This window comes from Cupressus sempervirens, chromosome 2 (genome assembly GCF_028749045.1).
Source record: "Cupressus sempervirens isolate cs-2001-9-10 chromosome 2, ASM2874904v1, whole genome shotgun sequence".
In the NCBI taxonomy this organism is placed as follows: domain Eukaryota; kingdom Viridiplantae; phylum Streptophyta; class Pinopsida; order Cupressales; family Cupressaceae; genus Cupressus; species Cupressus sempervirens.
Window position 1 is genome coordinate 192,490,837 of NC_143119.1, and position 22,861 is coordinate 192,513,697.

At 35.2% G+C, this 22,861-nt stretch overlaps 1 protein-coding gene across 2 annotated transcripts in view; it reads left to right on the forward strand.

The window, feature by feature from the left end:
* LOC149571730 (uncharacterized) overlaps nt 1-3,674 on the forward strand; it is a 31,909-nt gene extending 28,235 nt beyond the window's left edge. Inside the window, exons 2-3 of one of the 2 annotated variants that reach the window (XM_089813140.1) lie at nt 3,099-3,199; nt 3,294-3,674. The gene's annotated coding sequence lies outside the window, so the exon portion shown is untranslated. Of the gene's footprint in view, nt 1-3,098 lie in introns of both variants that reach the window. The other variant, XM_089813139.1, reaches the window with a different exon arrangement.
* Nucleotides 3,675-22,861: the final 19,187 nt, after the last annotated feature.

Here is a 22,861-nt window from a genome sequence, read left to right on the forward strand (position 1 = left end):
TCAATGCAAAGGCAAGTAGATGCAAAAGGGTAGTCATTTTGTTCCATCTCTCTCCCTTGATTGTTTGTATTTCCTTGAAGAACATTTCATCAGGATCTTCCTCTCTCATTTATGATATTCCTGATATCCTCAATCATGGAGTCAATGCCATCATATACCTCACCCATGGAAGGCCTATCCATGTTAGCGTATTGGATTGTGCTCAATATAGGCTTAGTGAACTTCAGGAGGTACTAAATACGATCCCACCAAGAGTCATCTAGTATCAATGTCTTAATGGCAGCTGCCTTGACACTAGTAGATTGCCTTGATATGCTACAATTGGCACTGATTACCTTTCTAGACAATGCCTCTTTAACCTTGATAGGGCGTCTCAAAACAATAGTGTTGGAGGCAAAACAGGTCTTGACAACCTATTTTAAGATCAAAACAATAATAAATTACAATCAAGATTAAAATTTGAATTTAAAATCATAAAAAGTTTACTAAAGTAAAGTGACTAGACTTGTCAAACATACTCAAATTTTAAAGAATTTAACTTACCTTAAAGAGCTTCAATTTTGAGGATTGTTTAAATATGGCTTGCATCATATGGTGGTCTATGATGAACATTTGGATCTCTTGTGCATTTTGTACATTTTTTTATCCACTCAATCTTAGTGCCATTTTGCAGTAGTAGATTGAGTGCACATCACAAAGTGTCAAACAAATGAGTTCTAAGCACTTCTTAAACATACAATTCTTGGCATTGTTGATTATTACCTAAACTACATTTGAGGGCCAATTTGCTCAATGGCTTGGATGAGAATGTTTGTAATGAAAGGACTGTCCATTTGTCCTTCGTAATCCACAACTTTTAGAAACATTAACATTGACCAAAGGACGATTTTTCCGCATCTTTCCATCTATCGGATATTGTGGTCACATCTATTTCTATCCATAAATCCTTCATGGGCTGCATGGACGGACCTCTCTATACAATAAAGCGGTGGACACCTACTCATAGTTTGGGTGCTTGAATCCCTTTGGAGCCTCATTAATTGATCTCACCATTTTTTGCCAGTACGGTGAATGAACAGCATTAAATGAAAATCCCTATGCATAGATTTCATTCTGCTATGACTTCATCGGCAATGCCTCTAGCTTCATTTGAAATGATGTTTCTAAGGGCCCCATTGCTCTCTTATTTGCATCTAGTTTTTGAGGAACATGCAACAATGGAGGGCCCATTGTGGGTGGTTCATTGGGAGTGGAAGATGAATACATAGATGATGTTTTTGTTTTTTTTCTAACATTTTGCAAAGGATTGGATTTTTGCCCTACTTGCTGCATTGTCTGCTTATTTTTTGCTTGAATATATTTTTTCACAATGTAGTTTGGAAGAAAGGTTTTTAGGTAGCACCCCATCAACTCTTGGTTTCTTTTTACAAAATTTAATGCCTTTTCATTTGAGGTATAAAGCACAAATGTGATTTCACTCTATAAAAGTTACTGATTTCCTCTATGAATGCCTGCAAATCCACATATAACCTCCTCCAATTGGCATTGGTTGAATTATTTCCACATATTTCCACAGTGAAGAGCATCTTTCTATTTTGAAATGGGTGTTTCCTGTGTTAGAATCACTTGCAGCCATTTTTTGAGTCTACAAGCAACACGAATGAAAATAAATATTAGATAAATAAATGTCAAATTATAGATTCAATTGCCAGACTAAATTTATAAATATGTAGAAACTGAGGCATGCAGCAATCAAATAAAATACTTAAACAGTAGTCCATGGCGAGGACTACTATAGCTGTTATTTATTCAAACTACTAAAACATTATTATTTACCTTAATATAGAAATTTTAGCCCCTCTGTATAAATAATATTTTATAGAAGTTGCAGCTTATATTGAGATTTTTTTTCTGTCTGTGTAACAAATACAAAAGACAGTATTTGGTGAAATTGCAGCCTCTAAGGAAAAGAAGATTACAGTATCTCAGAGATGAAACTTCTAATACTAAATCAGAAATCTGTTTAACAAATATAGAACTATATAACATGTCTCAAGGTGGTCCATCATCATTCTCATGGAGCGCATTGTGGACCTGGAAGTGGGGAGCAAGGAGTGGGTCAAAATCTTACCATAAGAAGTGGATTCTGGAAGCCAAAAATGGCAGTCTTTTACCCCTCTTATGGTGCAGGTGTATTCAGAAACAGAAAATGAAACTGCTTTTCTGAGTATTGCCATCTTTTTGCAGGTGTATTCTGCCTTCAAAACTGCTTTGCTGAGTATGTGAGATAAACAAAGCACAGGAATCATGAGTTAAAACCAAATGCAGGAGGAAGTCACGTGATGCAAGAAGCATTCTCATGACAAAAACAATTAAAAAAACCATATTAGAAATCAGCATGACTTTTTGTTGACCAAGTTCACTCGCCATTCGCTGGAAGTCACTTTGGGCTGATCCTCGTTAGTGAATTTGGCAAATTTGGAACGAATGTCTCTGTGCAAAGACTACTTTCAAGCAAATTCGCATCAACTATGACTATGCAGTGAACGGACTTTCAAATCCCAGTTGCTCTGAGTGAATATGGAAACTTAGTTCTCAATCATAAATAGGAAATTGATTTCCATATGCTTTTTATCTCAAATAAATTGGCTGTAAAATATTGTAAATGTCTATAATAACTGTTACTGGCACTTAGATTTTTATATAATGATTATGTTATATGTACTTTCTGCTGAGAATATTTTTCAAGTATTTTGTTTGATTTTTGTATGTCGGTTGAATTGAATTGCTTATATAATGATTATGTTATATGTACTTGCTGCTGAGAATAATTTTCAAGTATTTTGTTTGATTTTTGTATGTCGGTTGAATTGAATTGCTTTTGTTGCGAGTTTAAGGATTTGTATTGCAGATCTCAATGAAGTGTGGCTTTTGTAGTTTTTTATGCAACTCCATTCATTGGATATGAATCTTGTGTTGAACCCAAGCTGAGGTTTCTCTAGTCTTTATGCTTTTGTCTCTAGAAGTATAGTCTTTTTTTTTATGGATTAGGCCATTCATGTTAATCAAAATTTGTAAAAACATCCTGTCTTGTGTAGGTTTTCTGAATGGAGTTGGGCTCATACCTTGCTACAAAAAGATAGGCTTATTGAAAGTTTGTTTGTATTGCATATTTCAAAGCAGAAAAGCATCCCAAGAGGTCTGGGTTAGTTTTGTTTTACTTGCAAGGAAGCCTTTTTTGAGTTTGAAGAGAGGTATATCTTTACACGCTTGCTTGTTTTATGAAGTAGCAGAGCTGAAGAAATCCCTATTTACCAATGTTCTGAATGCTTAAATGTTGAAGCTCTTCGTAAGGTATATAGCACTCTGAAGGAGGATGCATGTGCATGATATTTATTTGCAATGCATTTTCTATTTAATTTTTATCTCCCTCAGGCTATAACTTGACAAAAGGTTGTAGAGGACTTTCCACAGAACTTCAGTAGAGACGCAACCTAAATTTTATCCACATTATTCCATTATAGTTACCTACATAGGCAGTTGAGATGTTCATGGAAAATAATTATTATGTTCATGAATTGTTGTGACTAATTTTGTTATTCTCCCAAGTAGGACAAATAATGCACTTGGACAAATGTTTAATGAAAATTTGTGAAGGAATTCAGATTTGTAAATCTCTCTACAAAGGGAAATTCTCCATGGTTGTGACTGTGTTTAGGCTTCTGGGTCACATTTTTATCTATTGTAAATATCTAGTTGGCTTTAGTTAGCTTTTGTTTTTTAGCTTTCTTTGTTAGAATAGAATGTTTCTATTCTTTACGATCGTTTCCTAAGGAAACATCGTTTTATTCTTTTGTATAAATTGACCTTTTAGTCTCTGTTAATAACAAGCAAGTATTTACTAGTTACTTCCGTAATATGATATCAGATCTAATACTTAAATTTTTTCGACAAAATTTATAATTTCTTCCTGAAATTATTTGTTTAATTTTTTCGAAATTATTTCAGTCAATTTCTCTAAAACCCACCTAGAGTTTTCTGCCTTGAGAGGAAACAAACTTTTCACAAGGGATGCAGTGAATTAATTTGGGGGTTGCTTACATTATTCTTGGCTTATGTTTCTGTTGTCTTTGGGAAGGTTTGGACTGAGGATGCAACTAGACTAGTGATATTTCATGGCAAACTTCAGTTCACACTATATGTTGAAAGTATGATTTGCAATATTTTTTTGATTGCACTGTGAATCTGACTGTGACACCAATGCTTCAGACATGGGTTTGGAGTAAGCACTAGATCAGGTAATGTAATTTTATACATCTTGAGTTGCAGTTCAATAGTTTATTGATTACAAGAATTCTTAAGAAAGTATATTTGATAGATTCTTAAGAGAGCCTTAAATTGTTAGAGTTGAACCTTCAATTATATTATGAGTTTTTATCTGCTGAACCTGAGATCTCCAGTAAGCCGACCAGAGTGATTAGTGACAAACCATATGGTTGTTCTCCTGAATGTGATATATCTATAAACTGTGTGGCCTTTTAGTTGCATTTCTATTTCACTGCCCTGTAGAATCTCCAGGGAAGCCCCTTTTGATTTTGCAGAGCCAGAAATTTGGAAAGTTACCTGCTATTGTTAAGGGCCTGAGCTCCCCCGAGCTTTGCCTAATCCCTAATGCAACATTCTCTTAAGAAGGCAGATTAGTTTCAGGATTTAACTTTCAACGTTTTATGTCACCATGATCTATCATGAGGACAGGAGAGAGCTAGAGTCGTAGAATACATGAATTGCAGACCCAAACAAGATAAAAAGGAGGATGGAGGGCAGGGGAAGTTGCACATGGTTTGAGGTAGATGGAAGAATTCAAGCATGTAGTTGAAAGGAGTACGTGGATAAGTGGTAGGGTGCTCTTTGGAGTACGAACACATCGTTGGGTTCAGGGAGATATAAAGTGCAGGTCTGTAGGGTAGATAAATTGTGGGCCCTCAAAAATTTGGTATTTAAGTTGAACACCCTAAAGAGTTCAGTATGTAAGTAATTTGGGTTATTGTTATATTTAAAATGGAACATTAATTTGGAAACTTGAAACATAAAAAGCGTTTTTTTTTCTTATATTTCCTCTTTGATGTATTAGGTTTTTAATATATTAAGACACTATTTAATGTGCTTTGTTTGAAACCAAGGGAAATTGCACCAAGTATGCCTGGCATGTTCTGCTGTGCTGAATGAGTGTTGTTTGGGATTGGCTGCAATTAACACCTGTACTCTCATTCCAGGTGTGGATGAGTTTTGTGTGTGCCCAATGCAAGTATTCACTTACTGAAAACCATTTTGCTTTGGCATTTGAGAAGTTTCTTAAAGAAGTGGGTTGCAAGGCAGATGCACCTAAAACAAAAGATAATATTTAATAAATGTCTCTAATTCCTCTCTGGCTGGTCAAATTTCTATCCAAGATTCTGGGCTTATTGAATTCAAGGTTGAGGAAGTACATGAAGCTTGAATAGGTTTGCTAGCAAAAACAGCCAGAAGTCCATTCAAAGAACCTTGACCATTAGAAAAGATGGATCCAGTTGCACGGGGATTAGAAATAGGAGTGCAGTAAATGAAATTGTTCATCATGATTGTCATTTATAGCTCAAGGGAAGACAGTTTTTCAGGAGTTCATTATCACTCTCTTTTATAACTCCAGGGAAGAGTGATCTTCAATATTTCAAGTTGTTTTGGCAATGTTAATGACTTCAGGAATCCTTTTGTTAGTGATTCTTTGGCCCCTAACTAGCATGAAATTCTCCTACGTACTCTTTAGCAACGTGAATCTCGTTTCGTTTATTAAGAACATAGTTGATTTTTTGTATTGTTCTGTTTGCATTTGCTCAAGAAAATTGTCAATATGTGCTTAGCAATGAGTTACTTTAGTATTGTGATCAGCATAGCCTATCTTAAGCATGAAATTAAACAAAACAAGAATTGAAATGTGACAGAAGTTGATTAGGAAACAAAGAGTTTTGTCTTGAAAATTCATAATGTGTGAAAATTCCAGAAAAGCAATGCCTTGGCTTATCTTCAATGTATGTCCTTGGTGCCGTTTTGAGAAGTTCAAGGATACCAACAATACCATCTAAATGTAACACTTGTGATGTTCTTAAAATGGCTTCAAATGCACTCTGCTACTCACATGTTGCATATATCTAGGGATTTCAACTGAGGAGTATTCAATCCAATGATTGGATTATAACAATCCATCAAAGGTGTCCATAAATAAGTCGACTAGCAAGTAGAGTACCAAAGATCTGATTCAAAATTGTAAGAACCAGTTTTCCCAGGTCTTAATTAACAACTAACATACTCATAGAAATACAGTTATTACTTCATTTCATAGGAAGACAGTTATATTAGTCATGTTTAGGTGAAAAGGGATTGACAGTTAAAAAAAGTTAAAACAAAATTTGTTAACTAAGAACATAATACACCATCAAGGAATTTATTATAGAAATTAAAATTCACATACCATGGAATTTGAATCGATAAGTCATTGTAAGAATGCTCCTGCAATCACCCAAATTAGTCTACAAATACTACTATAACATTATCATATAACGACTTCCATCCAATATCGCTAAATCAAAATCAAATGACGATTACTATTAATACCACTATATAAAATTAGGGCATCTCATACCATTGTATCAATTAGGGCATTGATTAGCATTGAGTCATTTAGGGCTTCAAATACCATTGTATTGTTTAGGGCTACAATTACCACTAGAGCATTTACGACATCAGATATCATTGAATCAATTAGGGCTTCCATATACCATTGTATCATTTCTTCCTTCTGATTACTTAACTGTGGGAATAATTCAAGATTAGAAGATATGTTCATATTTGATATTCATATAAATGAAAAACAATCCATAAATCTATCCCTTGCAACTAAATGTAAAATAACTGTAACAATGATATAACTCAATTAATCTTACCTTCATCTTGCATTTACATCATAAAGCAAAAACACCTATTTATGGTAACCAATTGAATATATAGCTTATCTATGTTTGCTGTACGTCTAACAACTTGGGGGAAGGTAAAATATTGTTAGGGGTTTAACCACCCAACCTCGAACCATGACTATATCCCCACACAATCTCTAACGAGAAAGGTCCCCCCCACTCGGAATAGATAGGTATCATCTTGTCATCCTTGTTGTGGTGTCTACAACACGCCCCATTCCTCACTAGGAATGGGGACGACCTACTTTTTTTGACTTTCGGACTCATAGTTTGAGAGTTGGGAGCAAATTGTTAGTGTTAGAGTCGTTGAAAATTTGAAAAACACAAAAATATTAGAAAAAATTGAAAACAAAAAAAAAAGAAAAGAAAAAAAAAAAATAATAATAAAAAAAATTAATAATAATAAAAAATTTTAAGCGACGCGCATGTGTACGCGAGCTAGCGCAAGGTCGCGCGCACGGGGAGGGTTATAAAACTCTCCCCCCCTCGCATAACACTTCAACCATTTTCATTTTTTTACATATGTGAGCGCTGAAGGAAAAGGTATGTTCGAGTTTTGCAAACCCCATGAGCCCTTTTTTAAGTTGCGGGCTGCACATCGCAGGTCGCGCACCGCGGGCTGTGCCTTGCGTGTCGTGCGCTCTTTTGCGTTGCGTGTCACGGGTTGTGCCCTTTGGCACCGTTCGATATTGACTCCACCTCACGCTACAGACCATGGACCCCTTCTCCGTCGCGTGCCATGAAACGACCGTGCACGTGCCATATAAACCACCTCTCCCGCGGCGTGCAACGCGCTTCTTGCGCTACTCATGCCTCCTTCGCCCGCGCCTAATGCGCTTCACCTCTTCCATGCACTCTCTTGTGCAAAGCCCTTACCGCCCTCTGTTAGCGCCAAACGCTCTCCCATGTTGCCACGCGCCTTATTTTTTATTTTTTTTAAAGTTCAAAAACAAATTTAAAAAAAAAATGTTAAAAAATTAAAAAAAGAAAAATTCAATTTTTTATTTTTAATTTTTTTTTATATAAAATTTCAAAAATAAATAAAAAATGAAAAAATTTCAAAAAATAAAAATAGGGGATAAAATGAAAAAATAATAAAAAGTAAATAAAATACCTAAAGGGGACTTTTTTTTTTAATGCTCATTTTAATTCATTAGCTTTTATGTTTTATTTATTTTTTGACTAATAATAAATTTTTTTTTTCATAATGTGCAGGTAATCAAATGGTGTCCACATCCGGAGTAGCACCCAAACTTGTGTTCAAATTCCAAGGTGTACCCTCAAAGTCGAGATTCCATGATGACCATGTGGAAAATATGAGATATCGACCTGGGACACATAGTTCCGGGTTGGTGAAGGCAGTGTCACATCCCGTGTCAATACAATCAGCAGAACTAATCATGACCTTGTCACAACATTTTGTTCCTAATGAAAGAGTAGTCAAGAGTGTCACCAGAGAGGTGGTTTTGGATCTACGACCCGATAACATTGAAAGGATCTTTCATCTTTCGAGAGCAGAGCAGTTCATTAGGCTTTCATACGAAGTAGCTAAGAGATGGTACAGGGAGCATCAACAAGAGGCAATTGACATCATACAGTCTTCATACCTCATTGAGAAGCCTCATCGGAGAAAAGTAACAGGCAAGGTAGACATGACTCAAGGATACATGAAGGAGGACATTGGATACTCCATTCTTTTGAGCAGAGTCATGAGATTACCCGCAGCGGGCCACCTCAGCACTTTCATGGTCAATTTCATTGAGACCATCATATAGGCAAAGATACCATTGGACTGGGCCACCATACTAAGTGAGAACTTGTGTGAGCAGTTGAGGATGGTGAAGGACAAGAAGAGGTTTTACATGACTTCTTACGTGGTATACGTACTTGTAGCGAGGGTGACAAACTATCCTAGTTTGTACAGAAGAGGCAGTATGCAGGCCCCTAATGCCTGGCCATACATAGTCTATCCCTAGCTAGTGAAGAGAAAGCTCTCAGGGTAGAGCAAAGAATACAAAATCGTGAATGATGCGTTTATCTTTGCGATCATTCGATTCATTGAGGGAGACTATGGGAAGAGGTTATCCAATGGAGCCAAAGCACAAGTCACAGCTCTTGGAGCTTACTTCATCTAGTTCAAGACATTCACATATCTTCGGGTAGTTGGTGCGTCCATCAATCCTAAGAAGCTCTCGAGATACCCAAGTGACAAGTTGGTATTGTTGGAGATTTCCTAGCAAATTGAATCAGCCTATGAGAAGATAAATAGGCAACGAAGACCTTGTTGGGCATGGCCATTGGTCATTGGACCATATCAGGTGAAGAGGAAATAATGAGGAGTACTAAGCCTCAATTCCGTGCTTCAGAGGAAGACATTTAAGACATTGTAGAGATTTTGAACAAACTTGAGTCTCCATCACATGAGGCAACACCATTGGCGTTTGTCACCACCATGTGGAACCAAGATTTATTTGCACAAGTGGCTCTCCCTCTTGAAGGCACAGATGTAGAAGGCCTTAGCCTCGAAGACTATGAGTTAAAGGATGTTATGTTGGGAAGGCCTACACGGGATTTAGCCCGACAAATGATCACTATGGGAGTCAAAGAGGTCCTCAAGTACATGGAACAAGAGGAGATTGAACTCCAAGCACTTCGAAGGCAGGTTGAGATCTTAAAAGGATATCTAGCCGAAGTCGTTGGTCCTCTTGATCTTGAACACCCTGAGCATACTTTGAACACTGTACTTAGAGAAGGGGGAGGTGTACAATTAGACCCATTTTTGAAGGCTTGTCAGGAGTGGCGAGAAAGTTTTGAGGAGAAAGGTGTTACGATCATCATGGGGAATTTGAAGTTACTGCATGCTACGTAGGAGAATGTGAATAAGATTGTAGCAATTTTGAAGCAAGATGTTAGTATCATGTATGAGGTATGTGCTTGGAGTAAGGATTTGCAGACTCTACAAGCCACAAAGGGCCAAAGATATTGGGTTTTGATTGATGTATATACCGGGTAAGAATTAGACATGATTGATGATTGGATAGAGAAAATAGTGGATAGCAATAAAGTAATAGAGACATTACATGAGGAGATTCATTGGCTCAAGGACCAAGCCCGAGAGCGGATTTTGGAAGTAGAGAGACACTATAGTGATGCATGCTTGGATATTTTTGAAGATAAGGAATGAGAGAGGTTGTTACCTGTAGAGATAGTAGTGAAGAATTTTAGGTAGATTTTTGTGGAGGTTGCTAATGATGAGGACATCCGACAAACCTTTAGGACAAAAGAAGCCTTGTTGGAATTGGATACCAAACTCGAGGATTTTGTTGATACCAAGATTGAGGTAGACAATTAGAGGCAGAAGGTAAAAGATAAGTATGAGGCTTTAGATCTTTCGGATGCGGCTAAGATTTCTGAGATGATAGAGAAATTCAAGGGCAAACATCCAAACATAGCTTTGGGATGAAGAAAAACAAAACCTAGATGCCAGAATTTCAATTTTGACACTTAGTAACATTTGAGATTTTGACTTTGTCGAGGTCCGTAGCTCCACAGGTACGCAACTCCACAATTCAGAGGTGCGTCGATAGTTAACTGCTTGTTCCAAAAATAGCGCTTTCCATGCATCAGGAATGCATTCTAATGACAGTTTAACTTCGACACACGCCTAGTAAAGGACCAACGTCTATTTTTGGCACCTCAAGATGCTCCTACTTCAACCAAAGCTTTCCTTCTACTTTCTCTCATGTTTTCTTTGTTTTTGACATGTAAAAGGCTCATGCATCCAATTAATGAATAAAATATGGATGGAGTCTCTCTAAACACCAAATTAATTGTTAGTCTGTATATATTTAGTTGGTTTTAATGTTTTAAAAACATTTTATTGCATGAAGATATCTCTCACTCTCAACACAAATTGAGGAGATGATTTCTTATAAATACCCTATTGTAAAATGTAACAAAGGTCATCGTTATTATGCAATAAAATTATGCTTTTGGCGCTCGCATTTGAAGTGTAGTCATTCTTACTTGAATGTGTCATATTTTTGTGAATTTTATTCATAGAATTGTGATTGAGCCAAAGGTTTATTGTGTTGTTTTTGGTTGTGTGATCTTTTAGTTCTGGTGTTTGCTATAGATTTACGAATTCTGCTGATGTAATGAGCTTGAGAAGAGATCATTGAATTGTGCCTACATAGCTTTTTGTCTCGCATGAGTGTACTTTTAGTGGCCTTGTGATTTGATGAAAGGTGAAATATCATACGATTGTTAAAGTTTCTCATCGACAATTGCATCAGTGGATTTTAGGAAGCACTGCTCCTATTTTCATTGGTTTCCTACCGATTTCTTCGAAAGTTTAACTTGCAGCGTGTTATTTTTTGTAGCTTATGTCCATTTACGATTTCAATTTCATGTTATTTGCTTCCAATTTCATTATTTGCTTTGCTAACCCCTTACTAGAATAGAAACTCATTTTAGTTGCACTGTTAGAATTGCATTCATTGGAAAACCAGAAAATACAAAAACATTGTTCTTTTGTGTATTATTTTGAGATAGCAAACAGATTTACTTCATTTCGAGATCATAATAGAATCAACAAAGGCCTCCTCGTGAACAATCACATTTATTTTCAATTGAGTGGATTTTAGTACGTCGCAAGACAAATATTGAACCTTGGAGTTGATCCCAAAAGGCTTAGCTTTTCAAGAGAGGAATTACGTAATGGATTCTTGCTGTTGACCTCGTGCATAATGACCACCCAACAATCTTCTGAGCATCCTGGTATCTAACCACACCTCTCGACTTGACAACAGGAGATACATTAAACAGGATCTTGTATGAGATATTAAATATTCCATTTTAAAAGTAATAAACTTTGTTATGTCATAACTGATACTGATTCATATTATTGCAGATTCTTTTCTCTCACCTCTTCACCCCTTTTCCTTAGCTAAATAGCTAGGTGAGTCCCAGGTGTTCGGAATGCTTAGATCAAATCATTCTTTCTATTGATTCCTAACAATTCATGAATAACATATATGTTCTAACTTATCAGGATTTGTGATTTGAAAAAGATATTCTTAAAGATTGCAAAATTTATTGTTTAATTAATTAATTTTATCATATTTGATTTCTCTTCTGCGTTCTTGCAGATGCATTCCACCTCTTGACCATTTCATGGCTACTAGCCAGTGAATCTTAAGTGCATTAAAATTATGAGCTCATTTCCCCTTTTCACCTCTTCAACATTTATGGCGTCATTGCTGGTGATTCCCAGGTGTATTTGAATGAGCATTCTGCTTTTAATATCTTCTCATGGTTTGTGACAGCATACAACTTTGTTAAAGATATCATTATTACTTAGGAAGATTACATCCAACATTTCACAATCTGTGATTACCTGATTATGTTCTTTAAAGGTTTCAGAATTGATTGTTTAATTCTAATACCTAGTTGCGTAATGATTTATGGATCCATGTTTTGGTTACTTGGTTATCACCTTCCATGAAAAAGGCTAAAATAAAGAAGTTCAATCTGTAAATTCAAACAAGATAACAAACAAGATATCCTCATGATAAATACTGAAACTTGTTGAAATCTGCTCTATGCATAGATTCACTGCTTAGTATGCTTATCACTATTGTGACAAGAAGATTAATGTTCTTGAGGCTATTTGGAAAATATCATTGGATACTATATTTCATAAAACGTCACCATGAATAAACTCTTCAAAGCCTTAAAGTAAAATCTCATAATACTAATTGCATACTTAAGATGTGAAATCCACTATATGATCAAAACCCAACTCATTAGGTTCACTTCCCATGAGACAGGAAGTTATTTAAATATATTGAGGACAAAAAATTACCTTCCTGCCCATGAAAGGTTGGGAAAATACAAGGGCATCATACACGCAATTGTCTGCTATAAGATATTCTAACAATTCTACTTCATGGTGATTAATCTTAGCATAGAATTCCTTCACAACTTGTGTTGCCGAGGGCTGGATCCGAACAATTTGTGTATCTACAACCGCATACTTGCCTTCTATCGATTTCGTCTGGGTTGCATTAACACAGGTGTTGGAGATGGTAAAATGGAAAAAGAAATGCCGAAAGAAGAAAATTGTGATATGCAGAAATACTATCAAACTAATGAGCCTCCTCATAATGCAATCAAGCATTATATATATAAAACAAAATGCCGGACTTCATTCACAGCTAAATTAAAAGGAAGGTCGTGCTTCCTTGGCTTCCGCCGGCTATAAAATATGCCAATTCAAAATCCAAATATTAAATTGATTGGAAAAAGAGAGGGAAAATAAAATAAAAAGGTTGGAAGAGAAGTTGGAAAGATTATAAGACAATTCAAATTGCAAAATATTAAATTGATTTATCATGCGAAGTGTTAAATGGTTAAAAGCAAGAATATTGAAATGGAAAGAATAGAGTTGGAAGATTATAATTCAAATGTTATTGTATTTTGAATATTATTATAATCTTATATGTACATGTAAACATCACATTATTAAATTATTAAATTATAATGGTGCCAAATCATTTTTATATTTATATGCATGTATATGAATATTTATTAAAATAATATGATGAAAGATCAAAAATCTTTTGATGTATGTTATATATTTTAACTCAATTATTTTATGTTTCTCAATTTATTTATTTAAATAGTTCATGCGGGTCCCACAGATGTATCATGTTTCACGTTGCTAGGTTTTCAACTCATTTGCTCGGTGATGGTGATGCTCCTTGCCTATTTTTTCTTTTCTGACAATGCTTCCACCTGTTTGACGTGTTTCCTGCAAGGAAATTATTCGTAATTAAATTATATTATTTAATCATAAATAATCATAATGGTTAACCATCTTCTCAATTGCATGAATTAGTGATAAGTGGTCAACTAACTTGTTATCTTCATTTGAAATTATAATGACTAACCATCTTACCATTTCGTAAGATTATAACAATTTAAACTGCCAATTGACTTCATGTGAACCTCAACGGCTATATTTCAAATTAGGTAAAAAATTGGGATGTAACAAAAATGCCAAACGATATGAAGACTGTTCCAGGTAGTCATCTTTTTCAGAAGTTTTTCCTGAATGATTTGGCTTTAACAAGTTGGATTCACTAACTTTTCATGATCTGATTTGGATCAACCTTTGTTTGTTTCTAATATTAAAGTTCACTATGATATGGAAAATATTCTTTGTGTTGCTCTTCTATTTTGATAGGATCAGTGATCTTCTTTGCTCCTACAAGTTCAAGGCCTTCAGAGATCCCCAAGTAGATTTGTACTTCATTTTCTAGATAAGTTGGCAGCTATTTGTATTGTTGCTCATGTAAGATATGGTTGTCTTTGGAACCTGTCTTGAGTTTTGTTTTTGGACTTGTACAATGGTTGCACAAATAGATCTCTAAGAACACACTAATTGATCAAATCTTAGTATAGCTCAGTTGTTGCATATGCACTAAAGATATGCTACGTAATGCTGTCATTTGGGGTTTCCCATTACCTTTATTGCGGGTAATCTGCAATAAATTGTGCAATTGAAAGCACTATGCCAGGCAAGCTTATTTGGTTAAAATAAACTATATGGTATTCTAATGTTCATAATAAATTAGTAATACTAAGACCATTGGCTATGACTAGGGGATAAGCTCATAACTACAATAAAATGTTGTGTGCAGGTGCACAATTTTATTCTGAAACACTATACAATAGTGCAACCATGCACCTAAAATTTGTATTGACTGGCTTCTTTACATCATTGTGTTAATGATGGAGCTTTTAATTTCTTCAAACTGGCCCTGTAAGATGATATCAATCCAACCAAGATAGAAAGAGGAAATGTGAGAACTTAAATCAAGTGACATGCAATAGTCTTGTATTATGATTTCTAATTCTTGCTTTGTCATTTTTTTGAGTGTTAGTTGATTGATATTAGTCAAATCCAATGGAAAACACAAAAGATCTCAGTAAGATGGATGGAACATTGCTAACTCTAACTAATCGAAATAGTCCTAAGATCTTTTACCCAATCGTGTATTCTCATTTCATGCTTATACTATGTGCTACATGGGCATTGGCTATTCTTCCTATAAACTGTATCCCTTAGTATGCCATTGTCCTTTATCATTACATTGCATAGTTTTTGTATGCTTTTTGTCATAATTATTAAATGTTGGAAAAGCATGAAATTTGTGACTACCACTACCTATTCTAATAAAACAGCATTGAGCCTCAGATAAGTTTGCAGGAAATTAAGATTTAAAAATCATTCACTATTTCAAATTGTGACATGTCAAAATGCAGGCCTTTTTTTAATATTTGTGTTCAATCTAGAGTAACAATAGCAAAACATTTTCATTGCTGAATCCCTCTTTCATTTGGAAGAAATTAGCTGTACAAGTTGAGATTTCATTTAGTTGTAGTGATAAGATTGGATTGGGACTCTCCAATAGCACCATCATCACTTGCAAGTAAAAATGAAGGGCTTAAGAGCTTAAAACAAGAAAAAGAAAATTTGTTGTTGCCTGAGGTAGACAAGGACTTGTTTTATCAAACATCTGTGTTTTGTAAGCCTTTTTCAGTGTCCTTTACAGATATGCTTTCAGCTATTTATATCTTCATGGTGAGCTATTGTGACACAACGAGATACAACCTAAAGAAACTTATACCTCATAAGAGGCATTTAAATATTTTGTCGCACTGATGGGAGCGCACTACAAAGAGATTTTAATGTGGTTGCAGATATACATGTATAAAAAGCTCATCTATCCCAATTTAGAATTGTGGATACTCAATCCATTAACCTATTTTTGCTCCTCAATTGGCCACCATGCAATCAGAGGCATGCTTCTCTTCTTGCCATGAAAATTCCCAAACCCATATGCATTTTCAGCTATCAAATACATACAAGCCACGAGAAGGTGGAGGCTGTTAGTCAACTCCAATATAGTGTTGTGGTATCCAATGACTGAAAATCAAGATGAGCATTGATATCTGAGATGCAGTGTTTGTCAACTGGCATTTCAAACAACAACTGCAATTTTTGGAAAAAGGACATTTGTTTTCTAGAATAAGCATGCATTTTCCCATTATGTTTCCCCACGTGACCATTACAAGCTTGAATAAATCATCTACCAACTCATTTAGAAATTTGGCTTACCATAAACGAGTTTTTACAAGTCCACAATGCTAATGAAATTTTCCATTTACTTAATTCAGGCATTGTTTGAACTAGTGCAACCTCTCTCATTTGCCTCTCAGTTGTAAATGCCCATTTCTACTTAGCATCAATTTTATTGTATAGCTCCTCTGGAGTCATCTTGTAAATTTTTACAAGAGTGTATTTGAATCTTTCTGTCATTTCTAAAATCGCTTCCTCAACTTTACTTTTGAATACCATGCTCAATTTATCATAATTTATACAATCAAAGCTAGATAATCTTGCATTACTCTTAAGATTTCTACATACCTCTATCTTGAGGCTTTCTGTGCGTGGAAAATTTGAATTGACTTAGATCATTGGACTCGATCCTTTCTTCTTCTTCTTACTCATCATCATCCTTACCTACTACAAGCTTCCTTCTCAATTTCTTTACAGGATTCCCTTGCTTGGCAAGCTATGTGTGAACTATTTTTTCTTGGAGCCTTGGCCTTGAGTAAGCTTGGTTATATTTACAACACCTTTATTTAGTGGCTTGGCAACTGCAGTGCTAGTTGCCCTAGTGCTTTTCCTTGTGACCCTTGATGGAGTAGGTGTAGGACTTGATGCTACTCTCTTCAAATTTTCTTCATTTTAGGTTCCACAAAGACAACTTTCTTCCCATTAGATGTTTTGGGTTTGGTAACAACTATTTCCTTGCCTTTACCTTCTATCTTCTTCTCTTCTCGAGCATTCGTTCCTTCATCCTCATCATCACTAAAGTCTTCTCCTTTACCTTCAGAAATAATCAATGGTGCATCACCAAGTGCACTTTCCAAACTCTTTACCATTTTCTTATTCTTCCTTTCCACCTTAGGAATTTCAGTCTTAATCATTATTTTGGCCTTAGTTGTGTCATAGTTACCCAATGCTTCAACCTTCTTATCAAGTTCTTCTCCCAATAAAGCAGTAATGACAACTAGTATCTCATCAATATCTACCTCATAGGGAAAAGGTCTTAACCATGGAAATCTCGACAATATAGCTTGCGCATGTGTAGTTTGTATCTACTAAGAAACAAACATTTTCATAGTATTTGTCCACTAAAGACTTAGGTATCCTTGACCTATTTTTCCTCTTTTGCTTGAATTCCTCAAAATAACCATCTATTACAGTCTCAAAGTTTTCACCCATTTGACTAATAAATTCATTAATTTGTTCGATTACAAGCTTCTTCATATCCCAAACAATGTTCCCCATAGTAGGAAATGAATTTCGAACATAAAAGAAAATATAGACAACTAGAGATCCAAACTTACACAAATTGTTTCGTGCCTTTCTTAAGTTGAAGATTTGCTAGGTCATAAGTATGATCTTTCTTCACTAGCTTCCATCCCAAATCAACTATAATGTATACCATGCTATTTAGTTCGCTTGACTGGTAGAATTTATGAGAAATTACTCAAACAATGAATTCAATCACAGGGTCTTCGATAATGGAAATTGATACCCCTCTGCAATTGCATTTTGCCAAGGTATTGGCCTTAATGACTTTTGTTGCTTGTTGTCGAACAAATTTTACCCTATCTGTAACAAGGTATTCAGTGACATGATAGACAATCTCCATTGTTATCTTTATTGGTCCACCAGAGTTTCATGTCATGGATTTGACTCAACACAACTTTGATTGATTCCACCTTGAATTTTTTTGGGAAATTCAATGCATGTGTTAAATCTTTCTCAGTGACTATCTTGTGTTCTTTCTTTAGAATTCCCTCATTTCACAACTTCTCATATGCCATTGTTATTTTGTAAGCTCCTACTTTTCCTACTTTGCACATAGAACATGACCTAAGATCATGTACCATGATCACCCTAGGAGGAATCAATGATAAGGCATCCAAGGGACAACCTTTTACTTATATAGAGGACAAACCTAATATATGACCAATTGAACATTACTAACCTTTAATTCATGCTTCTTCTGACTTACAAGTGATCTGCTTTCCATTTCTTCGATTTTAGGTTTGATTTAGAACTTCTTTGCAACTCAGCAACTGCAACATCCTCACAATCAACAATAATTGCTGACATCATGCTTGAATCACTTGTTACTACTGCTAAAAGCTCTTGAATGCTCAAACTCGCTTTTCTCTCTATAAACTTGAATGCTTGGTCCATAAAATGACTTCAAAAATGCACTAAATAGCTCAAAATTTAGTTTTACGACCTCATTATTGCTCCATACAAGTAGTGGGTGACATCAAGTTGTCTTGGCCATCTCTTCAACACTCGACAACCATGCTTCATTTGTCTATGCTCGTTCAACACTAAATTTCAACCTAGCACTTTTAGTCTCCAGCTCGGTTGATACTACGACTCGGTCGACACTACGACCTTTATGACTCCAATACTGATACTTGACATCAACTAACCAACAACTTGCAATAGATTCACACTACTCAGTTTATACTTCAAACGTGTCCTTATGCATCTTATCATATGCTGATATGGACTTCAATGCATCTAACTAAAAGAACCAATGTATAATATATCATTTGTAATACCGTTCCATACGTACCTTCTTTGTTTAGTTTGATGCGAGGAGATCATCTAATCCATTAGATTCAATGATGACAACTTCTCCATTGTCATTACTACCTCCATATAACTTCTTTCTCCATGTTTGATTCATTTCAATCCTTACTTCTTTAGCATTTACCTTTCCTTTCCTTTGTTCTCTTCAAGCCTTTGTGCTAGTGCTTGGTTCATACAGTCCTTGCTTAGATGACTGACCTTCTCACAATTGAAACATACTGGTACAAAATTTCTCCAATTTCTAGATCTTCCTCTGAGATGGATCCTAGCACAAGTTGCTACGCTGTGTCCATATTTTCCACAGTATTGACAATTTGCCGAAGTATTATAATCCCAATTTATGGTATTACCTTGCTTAGGTAGTTTCTCTTGACCTTTAGGTGTCCAATTTTTCTTTGTTTTAGATCCACAATCTTGTGCCTTGTGACCATACTTCTGACATGCATAATAGTAACCTTCAAATCTATAAGTAGTTGGTGCTCTATTGAGCTTTGATCTACACTCATGTGCTTGATGACCTTGTTTGTTGCAAGTAAAACAATAACCATTGAATTTGGGTTTAGGGTTCAACTTACCAGTCTTGCTCTTGCAAACATTTGTTGTCATGCAAACATATGTTGTATGACCTTGTTTTTCACAGTGATAACATGTAGTCTTCTCGTTCTTTTGTTTTCTATTCACATTCCTTTGTTCTTCTTGCTTTGATGTTTCTCCTTGCTCGATACCTGATAAGAACTTGACATAGCCTAGTCTAGAGGTGTCATGAGGTCTGGATTCAAATGTTCATTAAGAAATCTCATAGCCTCTTTAGGTATGTTCAACCTCTCAACAAACTCCTTTTCAACTTTCAACTCATTTTTCAGTCTATCAATTTCAGATTTTAGGTTGCAATCTCTAACTCTTTTTTTGCGATCTCATGATTTTCACTTAATAACTAATTGATCATGTCAAACTGATTGTGGGTCAGCTTCTATACTTCATTGATCCTTTTATCAAACCTTGTAAACAATTATCTTTTGTCTTCAGCATCCATTGTCTTGTCATCTTCAACCTTTGCTTTATCTTTCTTAGCCTTCTTTTGCTTGGTCACTTCACATAGCCTTACTGCTTGAATTTCATATTCTCTTTTCAATACGATGACTTTCTCATTTAGAATGTTGTTTCTCTCCAACAGATCTGGTATTGCTGCATTATATTTGCTGAAACTTCATCAAATAGTTCTTCAACAATCTCTTGTTTGTATCGGGTATCATTTTGTTGAATTTCCATATCTTTCCTTCTTTTCAAGGATTGCCTTAATGTTTCTTTTGTAGCCTTGAGTTATTCATATGCATGCTTAACTCAATCTTCTAGTTCTCAATGATCTTTCCTAGTTTGTAGGCTTTCATCTTCAAGATGTTTAACTCTCAAGTGGTTAGCCTTTTTCCAAGAGTATACTGCCTTGACATCGATTGTTGGAAATCTAACAAGAAAGTAAGATTCTGAGAAGGGAGTGGGGGGGGGGGAGAATGTGGGGGAATAAGGATCTATAAAACCTTGGCTCTTCAAACATGAATAATATCTAATAGATTCACCACTTAACCCTTATCTCACTATTACCATAAACCAAATCAAATTTTCACTGCAATGTATAATTAGATCTATATCTAATGGCATGAATAAACTTGTAGCACATAAACAAATCATAACACATCACACAAAGATTTGGTTATGCAGAAACCCTCCAAAGTGAAGGTAAAACTGCAGTGGGGATGACACTCACAAATCTTTAGTATTGCAACAAAGTTTTCCTATTAGGGCTACAATTTTGATCACTTCTTATCACCTACCTGTTGGAAGCATGAATGCTAATTATATTCCTATGGGGGAGTATTGTTAAAACATTATTAGATCATTATCATGATGATATGTTACATTCATGACTATTTTTGTCATTGATGTCAACATAGCAGTTTTTTGTGGTATCTGAAAGAAGAACAACAGAAAGATCAAGTTGGTATAGACAAATCATTGAGTACTTTCAGAAGTGAGGTTAAAGGGAGATTATACTATGTGTCTAGTATATGAAGGTAACCTCAGAAGCATAAGATATTAAATTTGGAAGAAGTTATGCAAGTTTTAGTGAAGACTGTTCTAAGATAGAGTTTACAGAGGCAAGTTCTGGTAAGCTTGTTATATATCTTTGTTGAGTTGTTATTTTGAGAAACCGAAGTTAAAGATGTGAGGAAGACATGTTGGTGATGACGTGGACAAGCTCGCTCGTTATAATGTTACATGTACAAAAATTTATTCAAGTTGCAAGGCGAAAGATTATTGTTATCGCTAAGTGTAATGTGTTCCTAATGTGGTCATATAATAATTAATTGAGGTGTAACAATCAACTCAGGGAATTGTTTTATGGATTTGGTATAAAGGAAGGATATTTTCCTTTATCATGTATGAAGTATGTATGGATAAATGCGAATGATTGAAGAGTGGAATGTGAAGTTAAGGAGAGTTGAGCGGAAGTGAAGGAAACTTCATTGTCGAGGTTTTATTGTGTGATTCGAAGTTTGATACTTGGTCTAACAGTATTTGGTCTGGTTGATAGGATAGGAAAGAATACACACAATTATTCTACAAGGAATAGTTAAGAGATTAGTTAGATAGTGAGTTCAGTGGTCTTTCCCTAGAAGCTATTTGGACAGCGGGTCTTTCTGTCTTCTACAACTCCTAACAGGGTTGGCACAACCCCTAATAGGGTTGAAATCTTCTAACAAGGATTCAAAGTCTCTTAATAGGGACCCATATATACTAAACATTGTAATAGACTCCTAGCAGGGTCCCATCCTCTAACAAGAAATATTTATATTAGTACATCATCTTGTGGGCATCATTCTCATCTGGGTTTTCCTTCTAATCAAGGGTTTCCCTTGTTAACATATCTGGTGTAATTTTCTATGTGCATCTTGTTATGGTTACTGTTTACTTTGGTTGAATGGATAAGATTGTTTAAAGTTGATACATATTTTAATTATTGGATAATTAATTCACCTCCCCTCTTAGTTATCTTGGTGGACTATTATTTCTAACACTACCCTGTGAGGGGTCTACCTTGTTAAGAGCTTACACGACTTATTTAGTCTATCTTGATTAAATGATTTATCCTTACATATAAGTACTCTATTAAGAGATTTACATAGGCCTGTTAGGACCACTCTGTTAGGAGATTTAAACCTTGATTAATCCTGTTAATGTATTAATACTTGATCCTTCAATTTGGACTAAGATGCGGATAACAAATTTGCTCTGTTTATTCACTGATCACTTCATTGATAAGATATATCTCTAACTCTGCACTTCATTGCTTCTCTATACTAATCGACCACTCTGCCTCATTCACCTTCAACCTTGCATGCATCCAATCCTTTAAACTTTGCAAATAGACTACAACCCTTTCCATCACCAAATCATGCTTAAATAGATTCTTTAGAAGCTTCTAGATAATCAATAATCTAGATTCATCCATTTTGCCTCTTAAACCTTTCAATATTTTGATTGGCTAAACTACTTACATAGGGATTTATAATCCATAAATGAATACATAATCATCTTCATGATTGACTCTGATCATAAAAATACATCCCCAAGTCGACAAAAATGGTTTACATAGGATTCAATGTCATTCCAAACAAATATGTCAAAATTTTTTTACTTAGTACTTGAACTTAATTGCTTGGCCATAACTATTATGCATATTGTCACTTAGCATCTACTCTACTCAACTTCTTTTGTGTTACTCGATCTCTACTGTGCTCAACACATACTGTCTCCTTTTGACGGACTTAACTTATGCTTGGAGTACTCGACAACCTTTGTGCACTCGAGAGTTACTATTGAAAACTACAATTGAGACAATTGTTATATTGTCATTGATCTCAAACCTTACTGGTAAGACAATTTTCTATCTGATTTGAGTGCCATATCAAGATGATTGATGAAGAGGATTTGAAAATAAGGGCATTACAAAAGGAACTAGAGGAAAGGTTAAGTTATGAAAGGAAATATAATGGGCACTTGATTAGTTAGACTTTGAAAAGATAAAGTGATT